This window comes from Amblyomma maculatum, chromosome 2, assembly GCF_055883805.1.
Source record: "Amblyomma maculatum isolate TAMU_Amacu chromosome 2, ASM5588380v1, whole genome shotgun sequence".
Taxonomy (NCBI): domain Eukaryota; kingdom Metazoa; phylum Arthropoda; class Arachnida; order Ixodida; family Ixodidae; genus Amblyomma; species Amblyomma maculatum.
The window spans coordinates 190,438,906-190,449,301 of NC_139345.1; positions in this window are offsets into that span (position 1 = coordinate 190,438,906).

Genomic DNA, 10,396 nt, shown 5'->3' on the forward strand with positions numbered 1-10,396 from the left:
GCTTTACCTTGATGGCTGTATATTTGTTTGTGTTAGTCGGTCTGGTAAACGAGGCGGTAGTATTAGCATTTAGGTTAATACCGTTTATGACAATGAAATAGTTCTAGAGTCTTCTAAAAGTTTGATGACATTGAAATATAAGCAAGAAGTGATAAATGCTCAGAACCGGCCCCCGGAGGCCAATGTATACATCTTTTTTAACCTTCATCGACATATTCCTAAACTACCTGCGTGTTAATACCACAGGATAGTTTGCGGAGGAAATTTTAATATTACCAATACTCAATAAATCACTGCTACAAATGACCTCATCACAACGCTGCAGTGCTCTAGTTTCACAATTTTAACTGAAATGGCAACTCGCATCACGACATGCAATATGTCTATACATGATTTACGTATAACCAACCTAAAGACGGTAATTTCCTATAGGGGCACGATCGCATCAGACGTTACTGACTACTCTCAGGTCCTTACGGTCCACATATAAGAAGCAAAACCAAAAACCGATACTTCTAAGCCGACTACATTCCAGTATATAACAGACCAGGCTTTATTCCATTACAAACGCAAGTGATGATCGCAGCGCAATTATTGAAGCTTTCATAACGATATACAAGAAACATGTTCAATTTAGGAGCCTTAAGAAACCGAAAAAGATATGAACACCATGGAAAATTAGGGCTCACGGAAGCATGATAACCAAGAAGAAAAATATTTATCATTAACTTTATCATTAATGAGCTCACCTGCCGATTTAGGTTGTTTTAAAGCCATCCGTAACAGACTGAATGACGAAATTAGACGCGTTCGCTCATATCGCGTAAAAGGGCTGAGATATTATTTGGAAAGAAGTAAATAACGTGCTTTGGCGCGGAAAGAAAAAAAAACTGAGTGGACTGGAAGAGCTATCGCGGAACATTTTAATCAACATTTTGTTGAATTATTACCACGGGTCAATAATATAGTAAACTTAGAAGCGTCTATGAATATTGCTCCCTAAGACAACCTTTATTCAGTTAAACAATAGTATTTTACTACTTGTGGATAATGTACAAATAACACCTATTCATTATGACTAGGAGATAATCTTCCTATTCTAGCTCATATCTAAATACGGTACTGGAGACGGTTGTATTTCCAGATACCATGAAGGAAGCTAGCTTAAGTGAAGTGTATAAACGAGGCGATAAAAACATCTCAAATTACAGACCAGTTTAATCGATTCTCCTTGTATATTTGAAAGCGCTAAAAAAAGTATTTTACAATCAAATAATGCATTTCTTAGATAAGCATAGAGTGCTAACCCGTGCCCAATATGGACTTCGGAAAAACAGATCAACAGAGAAAGCTTTATTGACTCTCGAACAAAATATAGTGGAATTAATTGAAAATAATTATTATGCAGTAGATTTATTTATTCGCTTCACGAACATGCTTGATTGTCGAAATCATGAAATATTGCTGCATAAAGGTTCACTTTATGGCTCGCGTGGCATCCCATTGGTACTGTGATGATCGTTTATGTGTGGCAGAGTACAGTGCGTAAGTGTCAGTAGAGAAGAGTCACAATTTCTTCACTGTTACACATGGTGCACTGCAAGGGAGTATTTGGAGGTCTTTATAAACTAACCTATACACAGGTGTAATCATTACACTAGACCAAACGCCGCAGTTCATAATTTGTAGAGATGACAGCAATGTATCATTTCGTGGTTTAAACGTACCCAAATTAGTAATAAACTGTAATGCATGCTTGAAAAGCTCTTGCTCTGGTCACAGAGCAACAAGATAAATATTAATGCACGTCAAAAACCGAATCAATCATCTTCTGAGCAAACAAATCAACCATTTGAAATTCAAAACACTATTAGGTACGCTGGTAGTGAAATTGTTGTGCACGAGTACAAAATTGTGGGAGTTGTTTTCTCCACTAATCTCAACTGGGATAAGCAAGACAGCAACATTTGTAGAACGTTTGCTGTGACAACGGGAGCATTGTCAGGATACCCAACACTGTTGCCTTCAAAGGGTAAGCGTCAAATTCATTACGCTCTTTTTAACTCTTAAATCTCATATTGCACTTTAATTTCAGCAACCACTACCAAAACAAATATTGCGAATATTCTCCAGCTCCAGAAGAATGCCCTACTCGACATCGCAAATGCACCTTATTTATCCCTAGCCAAGATTTTGTTCCAAATATATCAAATTTTAAAAATTGACCACATGTACGAGTTCCGCATGCCCCGTTTGTTTTATTTCTCTAACTGCTCTTACAATGTTTTTATTAGTGAAACGACGTCGTTAATAAGTAAACATACTTCTACTAGTACTGGCTGCGCAGATACTTGGTTTGCCCCTCATTTTAGAACTAATTATACACTCTAAGCACTTACAAAAAAACCCTTCCCCATATACTGAACAAATCTAGATACACTGTGAATTTCTAATTCGAGGAATTTCAGCGGTATTTTCTTGAGTTGTGACGTATTTGCATATTTGTTACTTCTGATCCTGTAGGTGCATACTATCGTACAGAGCAAATTCGATGCATTTATCTATAAAGTTTTGATAGTGTTGTGCTACTTGATGTGTGTATTTTGTTTGTTATAAATGTACGTCTCTTTAAATTGTACATTAGATGACGGTCAATGTGTCTGGGTGAATTTTCTTCATATCCTTCCAATTAATCGCATTTACCGAGTGTATTCATTCTATGTATCCGACAGTATATATTTTTATCTCTTTTCTACATGTATTATTCTCATGTAATATTTTTCTTACATGTCGATCCTAACGTTTTTTACCAGTTTTCAGGCCCCGTCAAGCTGCAAAAGCAGCTTTTTGCCTTGAAATCCGTCAGGTGTACTGGTGAGATAAAAATAAAATCACATAATAGGCACGTAATAGAACTTGCCTTGTTTTTTCCTGATGACGTATTTCGAAACAGCGTCTACTCTGACAATGTAAAGCATGGTCAACATGTGCAAAGAGCAGTCAGTGCCTTCGTCATTGCAAAGCAATCCATTTTAAGAACGATGGTTTAGAAACATCAGGGTTCAGCCAGGCTCAATAAACTCTGCCTTAGCTTCTTGCATGCTATCAGAGGTCATGGCTCCCTGCTCTTTTCCTCCTACTCGCCACGATGTAGTACTAATTTGTTTCCGTCATCACGAGAAGGAACAGGCAATTTCAATATGTGTATGACATGAAGGTCATCGAGCGAACGTACTGACTATGTGTTCGCTCTTTTGTTACAGCTTTATCTCTTGTTAGCCACTTCACTGTTCTGCATGAATATTTGGTTTGTGCAAATATACACGCAAACAGGGAATAATCACATGGGCGTTTGACTTGGTGCTCGCTGTTAAATTTAATTTTTTCTACTGTTTATTTACATACTATTCATTTCACCTTGCATGACATGTTGCAGCGCTTTTTAGTGTTAAAATATGGTCATGAGCAACCATGCAAGGCAAAGAAATTGGCTAATCTGGGCAAGCTAAGCTTGCTGTATGCAGGTCCCATTTTTTATTGCGGGAACAAAAATATAAGGCACTTATTTCATAACTAACTATTCTGAGGTGTGTTCCCTATCATCGAAAAAAAATTATTGTAGGATGTCTAAGGGGCTCATGATCAGTTCTCAATACCAACTGAAACTGAAGCTCATCGTTCAAGGTGCCTGGCACTCAGTCTCAGCCTTTCTGGATATGCTGTAAACATTTAGTTTGTTACTGTAGACAGACCATGGTTCCTGAGCGCATCCTTTTCAGCGTCCTTTTTAGATATTTATTTTTTTATGTCTTCAGTATGTATCACTTTCCATGCTTATTTTCAATTCTCTTCAGGTTGTTGCTATAGAAAAAAATTGTCTTTGAGTGCATAAGTCTTCTCATGTTGTTTTTGTTTTCAGATACTTATCTATTTAGTCGCAGCGCCAAGTATACCTTACTTTTCATGCTCTTTTTCAGTTATATTTAGGTCGTTGCTGTAGACAAACCCTGTTTCAAAGTCCATAATTAATTATCATGTTCTGTTTGCGGTTGTTCACGGTATCGAAACACAAATATATAAAGCAGAAAGAAGAATTAGGAAGAGACATGACTCATTGCAATGCTCTAGGACACTAACTATTTTTTTGTTGATTGTCTTCCATATAATAGCATTTTCAGCCGCTAGAAGCAGGTAAAACGGCTGAAGAAACTGGACCATTCTGGACGCCACAGTCTTAAACAGGGTCCACATCGATTCGTTTTCGCGGCCAATACCAGCTCGTGCCTCGAACTCACGATTCCTGCTCCCCTGAGCCTGGATGAATAGGCTCACTGTAAAAAAAAAAGAAAATAGGCATAGACATTACGTTTTGCACACGTATGTCTGGACAAAGAAACCTGTAATCACAATGTACAAAGATGGAAACTTGTTTACTTACAAGCCACCAGTTGGATGATGAAGCACAAGACTTTTACGAAAGCTGAATCCATCTTGCAGTTATTTCTGTACAGAATTGAGGAGAAAAGGTGTTTATTCAGCCTGAAGTCTAGCCATATGGGACCATTCAGAACGAAAAATCACCAATCCTACTAGCCAACTGTACGCGCATCGGGAACCAAAGCCCCTATTGCTTTTCCAGCAGTCTAGAGAGGGGCTAGAACGTGGGCCTAAGGTCCTTCATTGCCGCTAAAGATAGCGCCGTCAAGGTGCGAGCATAGGGAATAAATTCTTTTTGTAAGAGGGAGCGTACTCATTACAGCAATTGCCCCGCCACGGTGGCCACTGCATAGGACCAACGACTGCTGTGCCCAAGAATGCGAGATCGAATCCCGGTCACGGCAACCACTTTTCGATGGAGGCGAAAAGCAAGGCTCCCGTGTGCTTCGCGATATCGGTGCACGTTAAAGAACGCCGCATGGTAGAAATTCCGGGAGCCCTTTCCTACGGTGTCTCTCATAGCTGCAGGGTCGCTTTGAGATGTTAAGCACTATACGAAACCATGATTACAGCGATTATCTCTAGAAACGCCGACGTTATCAAGCTGCCCATGGCCCGCGACGGATCGACGTCTGATACGCGTTCACTGCGTTACCTTACCGCGATACTATACAAACTTATCTCGCAATGTTCTTATCCTAATATCCCTCTTGATGCTATATATCCGGCTACCGCTGCCCATTAAGCAAAGGAGGGAGGCTGTTTTGTAGACGTCGTTTCAATCATTAAATGCCTTAATTGCCCCCTCAATGAAAGCGAACTTCTATTTCTATTTAGTGTCCGTTTGAACGTGTGCTGGCTGCTGGAGCGAAGCAGCTTTTTTCTTGTTTTTGAGTCAATTTTGTCACCCGTAGAATATATTGCGTTGTTCCTGGTCTAGACCGATTATTGTGCGCGTGTTTTTTTATCAGGCACTCCATAGCAACAAAAGGTATATTAAAGCATATATCGTAATGGCAATTGAATGCTTGCATTACTCAAACTAGGACTAATCAGCTTCCCTGGGGCGCACGTCCTGAAAACCGAAGTGATAATTTGCAAGAAATTTTGAAAGCGTCCCGCTTTCACTCCTCACAGCGAGGCCCGTAAACCCGTATATAACATCGATGGCGGCATGTGGCATGTGACGTTAATAGTGGCATGCCATTTCGGCTGTTAGCAACGAAAGAGGGGAGGATGTCGCCCGGCACTGCTGGAGACAGCGTTACTTCTGCCTTTCTAAATGGGAAAAATTACTAACCATTTAACTGTCATAATTACAGAAAAATGCGCAGCAGCTTTCACGGTTACACTTCTTGTGTCTTGATGATTAACGCTCTATTGCTAGCTGCCTTTGGGCTTCCACATGTTACCAGCCCTTAGCCCCGACCTCGGTCTCCTGGCACTGACGTCTCGGTTGTTGTCGCTCTCGCTGTGCCCACAAAACTCCTATACGTGCGTCTCAGCCAGCGGCATCCTCATTGTATCCGCCGGACCTAGCTCGCTTAGAGCACTTGACGCTTTTGCATAGTAAATGAAGTAATAAAGAAACGCTTGCTCGGACGCTGCTGTAACAGACGCGAATTCAGCGTCATGCACTCTATTTATACGCTGCTGCAACATGTATGCTTTTCAACTGGAGCAATGAAGAGAGTAAGCAAAGTTGTTCCCACAAGCTATGGCACATACCCCCACAGGGCGTCGGCTAAACATTGGGGTTCTAAGGGATTTTTTGACATGTATATATATATATATATATATATATATATATATATATATATATATATATATATATATATATATATATATATATATATATATATATATATATTTAAAAATAAAATGAATAAAAACAAAATGCTCTATCCTCCCAAGCAGTTTAAAAAACGTACGACCCAAATCGATTACGCTCAAGTGCGATCGCTGCTTCAGTGCACCGATTTCGAAGGCGTGCATGATAATGACATAGATATTGAGTATCAGTACCTGGTAAGGAAAATCACAGACGTCATTGACCGATCCACTTACACATACACTAGGCGTAACTACGACCATGCCTTGGATGACAAAAGCTATACTTGAAGTCCTGAAAAAGAAAGATTCATACTATCATAAGTGGAAAAACAATCGGACTAATAGGTATTACCGGGAACAGTTTCGATGCTACAGAAACAAATCGGTCGCCATGATGAGGAACTCAAAGAAACAAAACTACACTAATCTAATTATGAGACAGGAAGGAAATTCCAAAAAGATATGGGGAATTGTGAGCGATGTTGTTGGATTAAAGAAAAAAGAACATATCCTTCCAGGCTTAATCTCAAAGGAGATGGATGATACCTTCAATAATAATTTCTTCGATACAGGAAGAAAACTATTTAATGGCTTTCCTTCAACAACGCCTCACCTAGGAAGACCTATTGCAACAAATAATACCTTCGCTTTCCGGGAGAAAACTGAAGAAGAAATGAGGTCAGTCATTAAAACTCTGCGAGAAAACAAAGAAATGACCCCAGAAGTTACAGACCCATATCTGTGCTTAGTATAATCAATACTGTTTTTGAAAAATTAATATCCTTACAATTGAACAAGTTTCTGCTTGATAATAATGTAATCTGTGCTGAGCAGCATGACTTTATCTCAGCCAAATCAATAACCACTGCTGTCACATCACTGTCTCACAATATTAACACTGCTCTTCACAAAAATCAAATTGCAATAGTAATATTCCTCGGCATAAAAAAGGCATTTGAGTGCGTCTGTCACTCAGAGTTATTGGAAAAATTAAAAGCATGTGGTATTAATAATGCCTCTCTCCAGTTTTCTGATAGCTACCTTTCCACCAGAAAACAAAAAGTAGTGCTGAGTGACAGACACTCCACACTATACCCGTGACTTGCGGGATCCCGCAAGGATCTGTATTGGGTCCTGTTTTGTTTTCCATTTTCGTGAACGACCTACCGCAGGCCGTTCAATTTTCAAAAGTCTTTATGTATGCAGATGACACTGCTCTTTTGTTCACATCTGAGTCACTCTTGGGCCTAGAAAATACGATAACGTCCGAACTGTTTAATGTTTCAGAATTGTTTCGTGCTAATAAACTACCAATAAATGTAGATAAAACTAAATATGTAGTATTCCACTCCAAGAGAAGAAACATTGACCCTAGTAAGATTCACATATCTCTAAACAACGATTGTGTTCAGCAAGTTTGCTCTTTCAAATACCTTGGTATCATCTTTGACCAACACTTGCACTGGCAAGAGCAGATAGATAAGCTATCTAAAAAGCTAGCTTTCAGTTGCTACGCGCTCACCAAGGCGAAAAGGTATTTCCCGTACACCACACTACGTTCCCTGTATTTTTCGTTATTTCACTGCCACATCAGCTACTGCTGTGAATCTTGGGGACAAACGTACAAAACTTATCTACTTCCCTTACAGAGACTGCAGAAGACAGCATTGCGTATAATATATCACGTATCTTCCAACTGCAGCAACAATAATTTATTTCTAGAAAATAGAGTACTTTCTTTAGAATCCATGCTTAAATACAAAACCTGTGTATTGGTAAATAACATCATTAATACTAGTATTCCTTTGCCACTTGCTATTTTCTTGTTACAAGCTCGCAATACAAGACACGCATTAAATGGCAATTTCAACCTCCCTGCCTGCCACAATGTCTACGGAGAACGCTTAGTGCAATTTTCTGGAGCAAAACATTGGAACACGTTGCCTATTAATGTGAAACTCGCAGGTAACTTTAAAATGAATTGTAAAAGGTTCTTTATTAACAGCCAAGAAGAGTTATGATCCCCTCCCCGCCCTCCCCCCCCCCATTTTTTTTTGTGTGCGCTTGCGTTTTGTATTAATTGTCTATCAATTGCTTGCCGAAATGTATTTTCCTCCGTGCGTGTTGATTCTTTTTGTTTGTCTGTTTTAGTCATTTTGTGTGCGTGCGTGTTTGTATGCGCTCATTACGGCTGCCTGATCAAGTTTATTCTGTACTGGACCGTCTACTAGCCCCGCGGCTATCGGTCCAAATATTCTTTATGTATTTCGTTTCATACAAATAAAGATCACTTTGATTTGATTGATTGATTGATGGAAACAGGGATAAAGGTTTATTTAGTGGTAGCCTTCTTTCCTCTTTTCCTTGATTATGTACATGAAGACTAGAACTTAGAACAATACACATTCAATAACCCCTAAGCTGCTTATTCTAGGTGTAGCACCGGGTAACCTGCTTATCCTTCTTGAGTTGTATTCGTTACTTAAGCGCTTGAAATTCAAATGATCTTTCATGCCTCGAATATTATCGGCAGTGCAGCAGCATTCACGATGTCATCGTTGTTAGGTGTATGGCAAAATATACATGTTTTTTTTTTGTAATTCGAAAAAAATTTATGTTGTGGCGATTCAACAAATTTTACAAGTCTACTAAATCAAACGTAAACCATACTTTGCAAAATATATAATAAAGTGACGGCACTTTCTGGAGCAAGATGGTGGCCGCATGTGTGGTGCCATTAGAAAAGTAGCAGCGAGATAAGGCGTTAAAGTTATCCTGATGTCATCCGAGCAGAAGCGAATCATACGTGGATAAGTAGCGTAAGTGTCCTTTCCCTAATAGACATATGAGAGGAGTTCAAACAGGAGAATGTGTTCCATTTAGTTGCTGACGCGACTGTACAAAGAACTTGCACTCATCGCCCTATACCTAATCGAAATTTGTCGTTTCCGATTCACCACTTCCACTACGTTTCGTACTGAAAGCTAACTTAAAGGGTCACCGAACACACATGCGCAACTGTATCTTTTCTTCCACACGAAGCGTATATAGCTCTGCACGCATAAGGCTCAGTAGAAAGACGAAGCCACGGTTTCCGGAGCCTGGCAGGCCGGGCTCCCTGACCATCAACCGCTAACTCGGATTTCAACTGCGGGAACGCAATGCGTCGCCTTTCCCGTCTTGAGGTACACAATTGTGTACACAAGGTACACAATGGGCAAGAAAACTTTCACCAGAACGGATTAATAGATAGATGGATTTATTGAAAAAAAAGACAGAGAGGTTGGTAGGAGTGATTAAAGTTTGGCCTGCTACTCTGCACTGGGGAAAGGAAATGGGAGACGAAGGAGGGTCATGATAGGCTGTGATGCGGGAGAAGGCATATGAAAATATATACAGGCAAAGCAGCTTGCTTTACAAGCGCGAATCAAGTCCGGTGGCGCACAAAAAACGGCAAAGAGCACGCACTGCCTGGACACCCTTTCCCTTGTCCTGTCAAGCGCCCAGCAGGAGTTCCTCCGACACAGGCATTTTGTCTAAATGCTTCAAGGAAACGGCTAGCACATTTCTTACACGCGCATACACTGGATACACCAAAATATATGATCTACAGTCTCGGGGATAACACAAGTTGATTATTCCGTGGAGTCCACCTGTCCCATTAAATGCAAGTACCTGCGCGTGGAATCCACATTTAAACGAAGTTGATGCATCAAGTATGCATGATGGCGCAGAATTTCACGCGAAGCATAAAATGTCAATGATCGATCGAGCTTTGACGAATGTGTCGGGTGTTTGGCAGGGCCCAGTAAGCTGCTGTAGCATTCTTCATACAATTCATCGTATCCGCCCTTGAAAAAGGCGCAGCTGTTTGCACGTCATTCCTGGGGGCACGTTTAGCGTCAACATCCGCCTGTTCATTTCAGTGGAGCCCGCAGTGAGCAGGGATCCATTGAAACATTATCAGTTCGTCGCTCGCCTCTGAAGGGAGCGGCCGCACGCTCCGTTGCCTCCCGACCAGGCGCGCTTCCTCTCGCGTCAGTTGCCTTTCAGCACTCGGTGGGGGCGGGTGTGTGCGGCGCTCGCTCCGGCGAGCTCGTGCGCGCCCGCTCTCACCGAGCGCTCG